At 43.3% G+C, this 14,611-nt stretch overlaps 1 protein-coding gene across 10 annotated transcripts in view; it reads left to right on the forward strand.

Moving 5' to 3' along the window:
* The window catches only part of TMCC3 (transmembrane and coiled-coil domain family 3), a 382,147-nt gene that overhangs the window by 292,988 nt on the left and 74,548 nt on the right, over positions 1-14,611 (forward strand). For 2 of the 10 annotated variants that reach the window (XM_010340168.3, XM_074402412.1), the window contains exon 1: positions 1-14,611. This exon is cut by the window's right edge. The exons of the other annotated variants lie outside the window; for them this stretch is intronic. The gene's annotated coding sequence lies outside the window, so the exon portion shown is untranslated. 10 annotated transcript variants of the gene reach the window in all.

The raw sequence follows: 14,611 nt of genomic DNA on the forward strand, positions 1-14,611 counted from the left end.
GCCCGAGCGCAATGCGCAGCCGGAGCGCGGGGAGGCGGCGGACTGGCTCTGCCCAAGTGAAAAGTCAGAGTCTTTGCGCTGCCTCTCCTGAGTTTCGAGCCGAGCCGAGCAGGCGCCCTCGCCATTGTTTGCAGTGTAATTTGCTGTTGCTGATTTTGGCTGTGAGCGAAAATAGCTCATTCTGAGCCTGCTGCAGAGACGAGCCCTGTAGGGCTTCAAAATAAAGACGGAGGCCGCAGCCCGAGCGCGGGTCTCTCCTGGGAGAGGAAGCCTCCGCCCTCCCCGGCGAATACCTTTGCTCTCCCGGGCTGTGGAATCGTCGAGGCTGGAAGTGAGGCTCTGTAACCCGTTCTCCTCACGGCTGATTGAAGTGCCATTTTACACAGCACCTCCTCCACGCTGGCATCTGTTCTGGCAGGAGGCACCTGGAGTTGTTCTTTGCTCCGCCAACTACTTACTCGCTTGTCAGAGAAGTGGGGATTTGGGTGTTAGCCTCTGTGTAAAGTTCGCGGAGGTAGAGCCGGGCTCAGGTTCTGGCCTGCCACCTCCGAGATCGAGAGACCAACGGGATGGAAATAGTAGTAGTGATGGCGTTGTGTCGCGGCCCTTTGTGGAAGATTTGGGTCTTCACTCGTGTTTTGAAGTAGCAGTCCATAGCCCTAGAAGTGAAGCAACGAGTCCCTGGTTTATTTGCCCGCTTTTCCTCTTTCCTTTAGCATCTGTTAATCGTTTTGGAAGAATGATTTGAGTTTTTACAGCTTGAATGTATCTCGTGGGATAATACCTCCTGCACCCATCTCAACCTCCCAATTCTCTTACGTTTGCACTTTCTTCAAAAGTTTCGTAAGAGTTTGCTATGCAAATAACCAGAAACTCCATTTGGAAGAAACATTGAAGATCTGTGCTTACCCACAGGTAGACGTTTCTTCTTGGGTAAACTGTAATACTAGTTAACAGAACTATGAAGAAAAGGAGATCATTTTCGAATGCATTTGTAATTGGGAGGATTCCGTAAAGTTACTGTTGCAGACTTGAAAACATGTGGAAGCTTGGTTTTTCTTGTCACAACTGTGATCATCTTTGTGTAAACAAGATTAGTAATCTTGGCGGGATGGGTGGCTCATTGTCAATTCATTTAAGTGGTTTGGCAAAACTCATGCAACTTTACAGAACTCACTCTTCGTAACCTGTAAAATGGTGGTGATGAAGTTTGTGCCTCAGTTGCTTAGGTGAAATGTGGTAAACCAAATGTGTAATGCAACTGCAGGCTGTGTTTTTGCCCCACCTGCCACTTTTCCCTTTGCGCCAATCTTTTCTGTTAAAAGGTCACAACCTTCTGTGAAGGAGATTTCTTGATTTTATTTAAAATTCTACTGATGGGCCGGGCACGGAGGCTCATGCCTGTAATCCCAGCACTTTGGGAGGCCGAGGCGGGTGGATCACAAGGTGAGGAGTTCAAGACCAGCCTGGCCAAGATGGTGAAACCCCGTCTCTACTAAAAATACAAAAATTAGCCGGGCATGGTGGTATGCACCTGTTATCCCAGCTACTCGGGAGCTTGAGGCAGAGAATTGCTTGAACCCGGGAGGCAGAGGTTGCGGTGAGCGGAGATCGCACCACTGCACTCCAGCCTGGGCAACAGAGCGAGATTCTTGTCTCAAAAAAAAAAAAAAAAAAAATTATAATAAATAAATTAAAATTATACTGACGATGTTATACCTGCTGCCTTGTTTTGTTAGCATGGAGATTTTTAAATAAGTTGGGTATTAAAACTGAGTTAGATATTAGATGTGCTGATTATCCTAAATTAGCACGTTGGGCCGATCAGATCTAGTGAAGAGAAGAAATCAGAGAAGGGCTAGAACTTTAGCAGACCATAATCAGATTCTACTGCAGTGATGTTGGACTTTTTGAGGTCTCAGTTAAAACTTCTCAACTATGTGCTTTTAGGTTTTTTATTGTTGAGACAGCGAGGGATAGGCAGAACTAGTGAAATTTTTGTGAACTCCTAAGAACTTTTCTCAAGCAAGGTTGATGTAATTTCAAGTCTATCCTGAGGCTACTAATGAAGGGAAAGCAACAATCATTCCCTTAAATGATCGTAGCTCCTGGATTGTGGAACTCACTTAGGTACAGCTGTAAAGATATGTTTTCCTGACACCCAGAAAGTATGTGATGCAAGCGGAAAACATTAAGTGGTAATATCTTGACGTCACCATTTCCTTGGGATGAAACTAGCATAGGATTTAAAAAGAACCCTTTTATGAACTCATTTGGTAAATTAGCTTTCCTAAAAATGCTAATGAGAACTGGGGGTTATGTGAAGAGTTGATTAATCTTTCCTGGAGTTTCTGCCCAGGAATGGGCTAAGACTCCCTGAGATCAAGTTCTTAGTTACTGAATGGTCATTTTTAAAAAATTCAAAATCGATACCTGTTGAAGTCAACAGGGAAAATACATGGTCTCTCTTGCTGGGCTTATTTCAGCCTTTGAGACTGGAATAATAACGAGGCAATATACTCTTGTAAACATTGCAGAAATCTATTTTTACAGCCGGGTGGACTAACCTAGATTCCCCCCACCCCACCTTAGTGAAAATGTAGTTAATGAATTCTGTGACTGTTGCTAAGCTGACAAGACAGGATCATTCACATTTTAAAACATCATCTTTGTAAAACTCAGAAATGGTGCTTGTTAACTTAATGCACATCTCTCTCTAAAAGAAAGAGCATCCATAATTAGACTCCTACTTTTTTTTCATGCCCTAGATAGTTAAAGCCTATCATCTTTTTAAGAATACAGGCTGTCTGCTTTCTATACAGTAACTGGCTTTTATTAATTATGTGTGAATTAGTTTTTCTTTTCCTTGGTTTTCATTTTAAATGTTCTAAAATGCCCTCTCCAGCCCTTGGGTATAGCGGTGAACAGCTGGAGCTCTGGACCATGTGGGTTGTATTCTGGCTCTTCGAGCTTCTTAACTGGGTGACTACTGGGGCAGGGTCCTAAATAGCCTTTCTGAGCCTCCAGTTTCCTATCCATAAAAGGGTAATACTCCACTCTTTTCTGAGTGATTGTGTGTCTTCAATAAGAAAGTATTTGTAAAACAAAACAAGACACACACAAAAGAATGGTGTGTGCACTCAGGTATTAGCTAGGCTATTTTAAAATTTTTTAAAAGGATTTGTTTTCTCATTGGGTGAAAAAGCTATGTTTGTCTATATGTCAGGTTAATAATTTCTATTTTGTTGGTGCCACCACTAGTCAGAACTGCTAGTTATCTTGAGTGCCCGCCCTCCCCCATCTCTCTAACCTATGCTAGCAATACCATCGAACCTTTCTCTGACATTTCTCTGGAATTGGTTTCTTCCATCTCTCTCAGTCATCTCCCGCCCCCCTTAGTCACTTGTGACCTTCACCAACTTCTGTTTCATCCTGCATGCAAGGACCGTATTATTTTCCCTACAGAACCACTTGCATTAGGCTAGTCCCCAGAATACAGATCTTGTACCAGTGCTATTTGCTGCTAGCACGACCTTGGAGCCTGTAAGCCTTGGTTTCCACTTCTATATAGGGGTGTTTTGAGGAATAAATTCAGTAATATCTATAAAATGATTAATTCCATGCCAGGTGCACAATAAGAAATCAGTAGATGGTAGTCACTTTCATTACAGGCCGAGCATCTCAATCCAAAAAATCCAAAATCCAAAATGCTTCAAAATCCAAAGTGCTCCAAAATCCAAAACTTTTTGAGTGGCCACATGATGCTCAAAGGAAATGCTTACAGGAGCATTTCTGATTTCAGATATTTCTATTTGGAATGCTCAACCAGTAAGTATAGTGCAGATGTTCCTAGGTGGGGTATGGTGGCTCACTCCTGTAATCCCAGCACTTTGGGAGGCCACGGTGGGTAGATTATTTGAGATTATGAGTTCCAGACCAGCCTGGTCCACATGCTGAAAAATACAAAATAATTAGCTAGGCATGGTGGCAGGTGCCTGTAATCCCAACTACTAGAGAGGCTGAGGCAGAAGACTCACTTGAACCTGGGAGGCATAGGTTGCAGTGAATTGAGATCGTGCCATTGCACTCCAGCCTGGGCAACAGAGTGAGACTCTATCTCCGAAACAAAACAAAATTCCAAAATCTAAAATCTGAAACACTTCTGGTTCCAAGCATTTTGAATGGAGGATACTCAACCTCTACTATATGAAAGAAAGGTTTGTGAGCTTGGAAATGGACAGGCTGCTAATTTTTTGAGAAGTATAGACTTTTCTAGCATTGCTAGCATTTTGTACCTCCTTGTATCATGTTTCTCATCACATTGACTGTTTATATGTTTATTGCTTACATGTATTTATAAGCTATAAACTGGCACTTTGAGAGCAAGATGCTTCATTTATTTAAAAAATACTGCGCACCTTCTACGTGCTGGCTGCTAATTCAGGCATTAGGAATACAATGGTAAATGAAACAGTCTGGTCTCTCTGGAAGCTTATTATCTGGTGGGTGACTCTCATGTATACTTGTAACTTCAGACAATACCCCTCTCTTGCACAGGAGGAAATGATGATAATACATGCAGAAATCTCTAACATCTGAAGTAAAACTTGTGTCGAGCATGAGTGCCACCTGTAGTGTATCTTCAAGTGTTCAGTGGCTTGGAAATCCATCTACAATTACATGATGAGTAATGACCAAAGTCAGTGAGGAAGAGTTTGCTGTAGCCCTTCTCACAGTGGAACTGGTTGGGCAGTGATGTAATAAGCGATGATTACATGCTTACTCCCTGGGCAGGAAGTAGGGGGGAGTAGAAACAGACCTCTGTTGTAGAGGACACTGACCCAGGGACGTGGTAAGCTGAGTAGTACACGGATATCATTTTAAATGAGTGATTTGTTTTATTCTAAAGAGCTCGTTAGAGAGACTGAATAAAGGTGAGTGTCTCAAGACAGGTTTTTCTTACATTTAGAATGAGCACAGTGATGCGGTGTGTGTTTTTCGAGCTGTGCTTTGCTGCAGGCTCCCCAGTTCTCCCTTTAGAAAAGAATGTTTTGCCAGCCACCACCAGCACCCTCTCCTGTCACATCCGCTGTAGAGAGCACCAAGACAGTTGCTACCAAGTTGGATCGCAGGATGTGTTTGTGCTTCAGACCCTCTGCCTGAATTTCCAGGGCTGCTGCTAAGGTCAGAAATCAAACTAGTCCTACTTGGAAAATGCCCACAGCTAGGCTTAGAAGAGTCTGCAGCTTTCAGCCCTGCTGTTTCTTAATTGTGTTTTCATGTTTTCAGTGGAGGGGAGAGGGGTGGCAAGAGAAAAGGAAGAGAACCATGAATCACCATACTGTGAATCAGAATGAGGACTCTTCATTCCTTCGAAAGGGAACATCAGGATATATGATTTGTACATAAGCCAACTGCTTCCATTGACTTGGGAGGAGTGCTGCCTGAAAGAAACCATAGTATATTTGTGGATTATTCCTCTTTAAGGAGGCAAAAAGAACGTAAGTGAAAAGATGAATGCAGTCACAATAATAGCTAATGTGTACTGAGTTCCTACTTTGCAATATCAAGGCAATATCAAGCACTTCAAATACACTATCTCCTTGATCTTCCGCAATATTCCACTTTTCGATTTTATAGATGAGGAAGCTGAGGCCCAGACAGATTAATCATTTGTCTAAAATCTTGTGGCTTGTAGGAAACTATGGTAGAGCTAGGGTTTGAACCTGTAACTGTCTCAACTCCAGAGCTTGATTCTTAAACCACTTCCCTGTCTGCCTCCATAGTGAACACTGGAGAGCAGTCCAATCTTTTTTTTTTTTTTTTTTTTTTTTTTGAGATGGAATTTTGCTCTTGTTGCCTAGGCTGGAGTGCAATGGCGTGATCTCAGCTCACCACAACCTCCGCCTCCCAGGTTCAAGCGATTCTCCTGCCTCAGCCTCCTGAGTAGCTGAGATTACAGGCATGCACCACCACACCTGGCTAATTTTTTGTATTTTTAGTAGAGATAGGGTTTCTCCATGTTGGTCAGGCTGGTTTTGAACTCGTGACCTCAGGTGATCCACCCTCCTCAGCCTCCCAAAGTGCTGGGATTGCAGGCATGAGCCACCGCGCCCGGCCCAGTCTCTCTAAACTAGTTAGGTGCCTGGGGATGGATGTGTACAGTTTCTGCTGGGCACCTGCCCTAATTGTGTGCTCTAATTCTTATGACACACACGTTGCCAGTCTTTGGCATGTAGTCATATATTCCCAGTAAACACGCAAATAATTGATACAGAATGATAGTTCGTGAACTTTTACTCATACCTAGGATATGAGAATTTTGCTAGTAGTTTGAAGTCTTAAAGGCTGTCGAATAAGCTCATGATGTAGGATCACTAGAGAACCGTGTTTTCATCTGGTATTTGGTCTCCGGAGAATGAACTGTGAAAGAGCATGATGAAAGTGGCTCTTCCTTGTGACTATCGAGTTCAGAACATGCCTGCAAACATGTGTCTCCTCAGTAGATCCTCATGACTGGCCTGTGGGTTCACACCTTCTATTGAGCCAGGTATCAGTCAATCACCTACCTGGTGATCTTTCTGTGCAGTCCCTGGTAATATTAAACCATGCCTTCTCGTGTCCCCTGCAGAACGTCACACTTTGGATGAGTGCACTGGAGTGGTTAAGGGTGCCAGTCCTGGAGTCATCTGCCTTTGTTGACTTTCTAAAGTGTACCCTGTGGCATGCTACCAAAGTTAGGTTTTTACAAAGGTTGGCATAGTACTTCCCTTGGAGGACTGTTGTGAGAATTCAGTGATGTAGTATGTATGTAGAAAGCACTGTGGAGTGCCAACACTGCTAAGTGCCCAGCTAACGTTCAGATGGGAGAGGAATAACAACAGTGTGTAACAGTGTGTAACAGTGGTGCATAGCTGTCTGGCCATCACAGGAGCTGCAATTGAGCAGAGACTGTGCTGTGATTTCCCCCATTTTTTGTTTTCTCTGGAGACCAGATCGTTTCAAGGATTGTTTCCCAAATGCATTCCATTTAGCGCCGGTCCCCTGAGGAAGCCACATTTTAAATGGCTGATTGTAAACCTGTATCTCCCTCAGGTCTTAAAGGCACTGGAGGAGACTGTGCCAGCTAAAAACATTACAAAGGGCAGTTTAAAGCAACTAGAACACCTAACCCAGTGTCCACACCAGAACTCCCTGTGGAACCCTGGCTTGACTAGATTCAAGGTACAAAGGCAGAGGGTTGGAAAGTTAGACTCAAGGTGTTGTCCACACCAGAACTCCTGTGAACCCTGGCTTGACTGGATTAAAAGTCTGAAGGCAGAGGGTTGGAAAGTTAGACTCAGGGTTTTACCATGGTACACTTGGAAGAGAATTCAGACATTAACTCCAGACCAATCCGTTTGCAGAAGGAGAAAAGTGAAACCAGCCAGACTGTAACCAGTAAAATTATGTAATTAATACAGACTGAATGGCACTAACCGTTATACCATCTTCTGTATTAAAAAAGGGATTGCTTTAAATAATTTTCAAATACCAAATGCATTGCTAAATTATATGGGTAGAATGAGAATTTAAAATTATTTTCAGTAGGTAATGAACAAATTTTAATTTTTTTTGTGAATTTTCTAGGTTACAGAAAGTGAATTTGAATGACTTAGCGTTAGACCATGATTCTTCTGAATTTACTTACAGGCTTCTGGGAGGCAGGCTCTGAGGCAGAGAGAGGTGACAATTTACGTATCCAACTACTTAGCTGTACTGGATCGTTGTTACTTAAAAAACTTTTTTTCTGTGGTCCCTCTTAGTGTCTTCATTTTTTCATTGTAAAGTTTTACAAAATGAAGAGTTCATCCATGTCCTGACCTTCCACTTGTTGGGGTAGGATTTTGGGGGGAAAAGTATGCTAGATGCATAGGCTGTGGAGCTCATCATACGTGCGTTTGACTTAGAATTCAGCCCGAGTCTGTGCTGGCCTCTGAAGCTCTCTGTTCTGTGAGTCTCTCCTTAAGAGTCTCTTCTGGCACCAAGTGTTTTCAGAATATACAGTTTTCGTACAATACAACACAACCCTTAAACCCAAGTCTAAAACTTCACCTAGTCCTTGATCAGAGAAGCAATTATCTGCTTGAGCACTAGAGGGACTCCACATGAGACCCGAGGCTGGTGGCCCATGGAGAGACAGCATGTCTGGTGCAATCCTCGTTGAAGCATTCCCCTACAAAAAGCCCGTGTGACTACTGCCTTACACATCGACTTGAGAGGCCAGCCCGGGAGTAAAATGTAGCTTTTACTATCTCCTATGAGACATTTCCACCTACTTGTTGTTCCACAGGCACCTCAAAGTCTGTATGTCGAATTCATTCTTTCAGCCCCTCTTCTATTCCTGGTTGATATACTTTTCCCATACAGCCAGTCAGCAAACCAGAGGCCTGAGTTGCTCCCTCAATCCCCAGCCCTACTCAGGTACCCAGTAGTTTACTTTTTTTTTTTTTTTTTTTTCTTTTGAGACAGGGTCTGGCTCTGTTGCCCAGGCTGGAGTGCGATCTTGGCTCACTGTAACCTCCACCTTCCGGGTTCAAGCAATTCTCCTGCCTCAGCCTCCTGAGTAGCTCAGACTACAAGTGCACACTACCACGCTCAGCTAATTTTTGTATTTTTAATAGAGACAGTGTTTCACCATGTTGGCCAGGCTGGTCTCAAACTCTTGACCACAGGTGATCCGCCTGTCTTGGCCTCCCAAAGTGCTGGGATTACAGGCATGAGCCACCGTTCCCTTCCCCCCTTCCCCAGTGGTTTACTACTACTTTTTTTTTTTTTTTTTTTTTGAGATGGAGTCTCACCTTGTCACCCAGACTGGAGTGCAGTAGCACAATCTCTGCTCACTGCAACCTCTGCCTCCCGGGTTTAAGCGATTCTCTACCTCAGCCTTCTGAGTACCTGGGATTACAGGGGCCTGCCTAATTTTTTGTATTTTTAGTAGAGACGAGGTTTTGCCATCTTGGCCAGACTGGTCTTGAACTCCTGACCTTGATCTACGCGCCTCAGACTCTCAAGTGCTAGTGGCTTACATGAGGGAGCCACTGTGCCCGGCCCCAGTGGTTTACTTCTTAAATGTTGATCACCTTTTCCTTGTTGCCTCCAACAGCGCTCTCTTCGCTTACCTCTGGATCTGAGCAACAGAGTGAAGCATCAGGAAATGGACTGTGGGGTGAAACTTGAATGTCAGCTCTTTTGCTTAGCGGCTGTGTGAGCGGCCATTAGGAAGGGTGGTGGGAAACCCATTACAGCATTTGTTGTTCTAACTTTGAGTCATTCCTGGCCTACCACAGTTTCCTGAACTCCAGTCATGCCCACATCCATGACACACAGCCTTGTACCACCTGCGCTGCTACTTGCTTGATATTTCTAAGTCAGTTCACTCCTTAAAACTTAAATTTATTTTCAAAATATCAGTGTCGCTATTCCTGCTGCATATTTTCTAAGTTTGAGGCCTCCCAGCACCAAATTAAGAAGTAGATTGGCACTGGGTGTGGTGGCTCACACCTGCATTCCCAGCACTGTGGGAGGCCAAGTAGGTGGATTGCTTAAGCCCAGGAGCCTGAGCAACCGGGCCAAACCCCATCTCTACAAAAAATACAAACATTAGCTGGACATGGTGACGCATACTTGTGGTCTCAGCTACTCAGGAGGCTGAGGTGGGAGGATCACTTGAACTCAGGGAGGTCGAGGCTGCAGTGAGCCTTGATTGTACCAGTGCATTCCAACCTGGGCATCATTGAGGCCCTGTATCAACAAAAGTAGATTGGCAAGTGTTGGAGCAATGTTAGAAAGTTTTTAGCACCAGAGACTTTTCCTGGACTGAATCAACTGAATTAGATTGAAGACTGAAAAGGAAATAACTCACTCACTGTGATTCTGTGTTATTTAATGCTTTTGTCTTATGCCACCTAAAATAATTCAGAATCATCTAGGAAAATGCTGGTCTTAATGTATCATCTCCCTTCGTTCCTTTGTGAAATATTTATCTTTAGACCCATGGCCTAGAAGATGCTTAGAAACGTTTTTCCCACTCATGGGTTGTGAAAATTTGAGTTAGTGAGTGTTTTCCTTTTTTATTTTGACCAGCAGGAATCTAGATCCAAATTTCAGCTGAACCGAGTGAGATTTTTATAGCCTACTTCTTTTTCTTGTCTTTTCTTACCTCTTGATTTTGGCTTCCTTTTCTAATTTATGTTTTTTCTAGCCTGGTTTCAAAGAGGGGGAGAGAGAGAGAGAGAGAGAGAGAGTGAGTGAGTGAGAGTGTGTGTGTGTGTGTGTGTGTGTGTGTGTGTATATACGTACATAGGTACGTGTACCTGTATGTGTTTCCTCTGTGTGTGTGTGTGTCTGTGTGTTTGTTTATCTATATGTGTTTCCTGTAATCTATCTTAAATCTTTTGTGTAGCAAATGAGGTATTCCTCAGTTTATTTACTTATTTATTTATGAGATGGAGTCTCTCTCTGTCACCCAGGCCGGAGTGCAGTGGTGTGATTTTGGCTCACTGCAGCCTCCACCTCCCGGGTTCAAGTGATTCTCCTGCCTCAACCTCCCCAGTAGCTGGGATTACAGGTGCCTACCACCATGCCTGACTAATTTTTTTGTATTTTTAGTAGAGATGGGATTTCGCCATGTTGGCCAAGCTGGTCTTGAACTCCTGGCCTCAAGTGATCCGCCCACCTCAGCCTCCCAAAATGCTGGGATTATAGGAGTGAGCCATTGCATCTGGCCTCATCAATTGATTTAGTTCAGTATAAACAATTGTTACTCAGATGTACAGAAGCCCACTTTGGTAAGTTGAAGGCAGCCTCATCTAGGTGGAAATACTTGAAGGAGCTTGGAAATGAGCTGAGCTTGCTTCTCTCTGTATTATTCCCTCTTTAGTCTTCTGACTACCTGGGAGAAACTGAGATAATGGACGACCATAGGCTGAAGAGTGGAACGTCCAGAAAGTATGACTTCTTGGGGAATTTCAGGCAAGGACAGATCGTGGGTGGAGAAGAAATTTGAGCTCTGCGGTTTTCTGAAGTAAAGTTGAACCTAATTAAGATGTGTATGTAGGCTTGTTGTAATGGAAGGAAATTGAATGGTGCCTTGAGCTGCAGCCTTGCACAGAAATTTTAATATAAGCACTTGTCCAAAAATAAAGAATGCCTTTAGTGAAAGCTGTGCTTCAGCACCTAAATATATTTACTCCAGTATGTCCAACTGTGTGTTGGGGCCAAAAGTCCCTATTCTCTGTCTTTGTCAAGATGTTGTGATCATCCGGAAAGCCTGAACTTGGCTTCAGATAGTCAGCAGGGTACTATTTTAATCTCACTAATTGGAACAGGTGGCCTCTATTTGCAGCTGAATCACTGGTTGGCATAGATTTAATTTATCTGACAATATGAAGCCCATTCAGTAAGAGCTGTTCAGGCTCTGTGTATTGGCATCAGGCAATATGCCTGAAAGCCCGGTTAGAAATCGTGGAAGACAAGAGGGAAGATGGAAGAAATGTGGTGAAGAGTGTGATGCTTCCGTCCATCCTAAATGCGGAGTGCAGAATGGGTGAAGGGATATGATCGAGGGATGCTCGTGAAGATGCTTGAGAGGGGTGCTTATAAATATTTCTCCAGAGGAGGAAGAGGTGGCAAGTATCTTCTCTGAGTCCACCCCATAAGATGGCATGGTACGAGAGGACCTCATGCTATCCTCATGTTTTTAATACAAGCACATCTTCAGGCATAGGGGAAAGAGCATGTCCCATGTGACTCAGCTCAAGTGCTCAAGTTGAGATGCCTTTAAGACACCACTAGTGACATCAGAGATGGTCCTCAGACTATGACCTTCTCTAGTTGGATCACTCTTTTATTTTTACACTGAATATGTATTTTGCATAGTGTCTTGTCAATGTTTGGCTTTAAATTCTTCAACAGGACTGAAGCCCAGCTTCTTAGATACCCAGTCTCTCATCTGACCTTTGCCTGTCACCCACTCTTGGCCCTTGAGCTCTGGTCTCCTTTATAAACTCCCATTCCACCCTCTGTGCCTATGGGTACCTGCCCCATCCTCTCTCGTGGAGATAGTTGTATTCTTTTTGTCTAGCCACGGACATAGTTGGGGCTTTGTAAATATTGACTGAATGAGTAAATGTGTGTATGTTGTGAAATTGTACTATGGGACTTGAGAAGCTGGAAAGCATATTCTCCTCTTGATCCGTATCAATTCAGATTAATTTGCCTTGTTTTGATTGCTGCACAGGATCCCCATGTATGGCTGTACCATCATTTATTTAACCATTTCCTTATTAAAGGGCATGTATATTGCTTCCAGTCTTTGGTCATTACTTATTTTGCACATGTGAGGAGTATGTTAGCAGGCTAAATTCTTAAGCGTGGAATAGCTTCGCCAAAGGGCATGTGCATTTTTAAACTATGACGTTGACAAGTGAGCACTGCACCTACTCCGTATTGAATGCTGGGAGCTAGGATGCAGCGCTGAACAAAACTGGTAAAGTTCGTGTAACTATCGTTAATGTGTGAACATGCCTTTATGCACGTTGCTTTGGACACAGCATGTTTTCAAGTTTTTTGATCCTTGCCAGTGTGATAGGTGAAAACTCCTAGCTCATTTCAATGTATATCTTTCCTGGTATGAGTGATGTTTGTCATATTTGAAAAATATTGATTGATTGATTGATTGATTGATTGACAGAGATTTGCACTATCACCAGGCTGGAGTGCAGTGTCACTGCAACCTCTGCCTCCCAGGCTCAAGAGATCCTCCCGCCTCTGCCTCCCGAGTAGCTGAGACTACAGGCATGTGCCGCCACGCCCAGCTAATTTTTTAAAAAAATATTTTTAGTAGAGATGGGATTTTACCATGTTGCCCAGGATGATCTCAATCTCTTGACCTTGTGATCCACCCCCTTTGGCCTCCCAAAGTGCTGGGATTAGAGGTGTGAGCCACCACGCCTGGCCTAAAATACTGATTTTTAAATAATTCCAGATTTACAGAAATTTGCAGAAAATAGTACAGAGATGTCCCATGTACCCCTCACTCAGCTTCTCCCAATGATTGTACCTTATGTAGCTGTAGTACAGTAGATCATGTTTTCACAGATGTAAAGACATTTGTCTGTGTTTCTGAGCTGTTTGTATAATGTTCTTGCTATTTATTTATTGGTTGTTGGTCTTTTACATCGATTTGTATTGGTTTTTTACTAATTAAATAAATTGCTTTGCATGTACATTTTTCCCAGTTTGTCATGCCTGACTCCATGTTTTTTTTTTTTTTTTTTTACTGTTGTGTAACAAAGTACCATAAACTGAGCAACTTCCAAACACAACACCCATTTAATTCTCTCAGTTTCCATAGGCCTAGTGTCCAGGTGCAGCTTAACTGCATCCTCTGCCAGGGGTGTCATCAGCCTGAAATCAAGGTGTCAACCAGGACTGCAGTCTCATCTTAAGCTTGGGATCCTTTCCCAAGCTCACTGGATACTTACAGGATTACGTTTCCTGTCATTGTAGACCGGAGTCCCTCAGCCCCCGAGGCTGTTCCCTGCTCTCTGATGCAAGGCTTGTTCCACAGCATGACAGTTAGTCTCTTCAGGGCCAGTGGGACAGCATCTTTATTGCATTTTGTCTTTTACCTGTAGATCCTCTTCGGAGTTCACCTGAGTAGTTTAGGCTCACCTAGGCACTCTCCCTTTTGATTAATTAAAGTCAATTGATTAGGAGCCTTAATTATGTCTACAAAATTTCTTTATTTTTCCGTATAACATAATATAGCCATAGGAGTGAAATTCCATCGTGTTCACAAGTCCTGCTTGTGGGAGGGTACCATCTTGGGAGTCATATTAGGATTCTGCCTGTCCCACTGAATTATATGTTGTGTGTGTGCTGAGCATAGAGCTGGTGTATAACAAGCACTGAATAAACACTAACCATAGTTTTCCGTGAAGAGATTTAAATTTTTACTGGTTTATAGGTTCGTATCATTCTTAGAAAGGCCTCTGTACTCAGATTTTCAAAAAGCCCACATGCCCGTGTTCTCCCACTATACTTTATGATTTTTATTTTTGTATATTTTAATCTTTGAATGAGTTAGAATTATTCAGTTCCTTTTCAGATGACTATACAGTTATCCCAGGGCAATTTTTTGCATTGTTACCTGTCTTTAAAATACACTGTTGTCCATAAGTATCAAGTTTTGTTTTTATCAATGTCCGCTTTTTTTGTGGGTTTCAAATCTGTTGAACTCAGAAGGTTGTAATTTTGCCACATTTATCTGGATTGATAGCCATCTTCCTCTTCCCTTCCCACCCTCTCCTCCAGGGATTTGAAAAGAACATTTTGAGACCAGGTGCAGTGGCTCTCACCTGTAATCCCCACATTTTGGGAGGCCTAGGCGGGTGGATCTCTTGAGGTCAGGAGTTCGAGACCAGCCAGACCAACATGATGAAACCCTGTCTCTACTAAAAATACAAAAAATTAGCCAGGCATGGTGGTATGCACCTGTAATCCCAGCTACTGGGGAGGCTGAGGCAGGAGAATTGCTTGAACCTGGAAGATGGAGGCTGCAGTGAGC

This window comes from Saimiri boliviensis, chromosome 7 (genome assembly GCF_048565385.1).
Source record: "Saimiri boliviensis isolate mSaiBol1 chromosome 7, mSaiBol1.pri, whole genome shotgun sequence".
Classification (NCBI taxonomy): Eukaryota; Metazoa; Chordata; class Mammalia; order Primates; family Cebidae; genus Saimiri; species Saimiri boliviensis.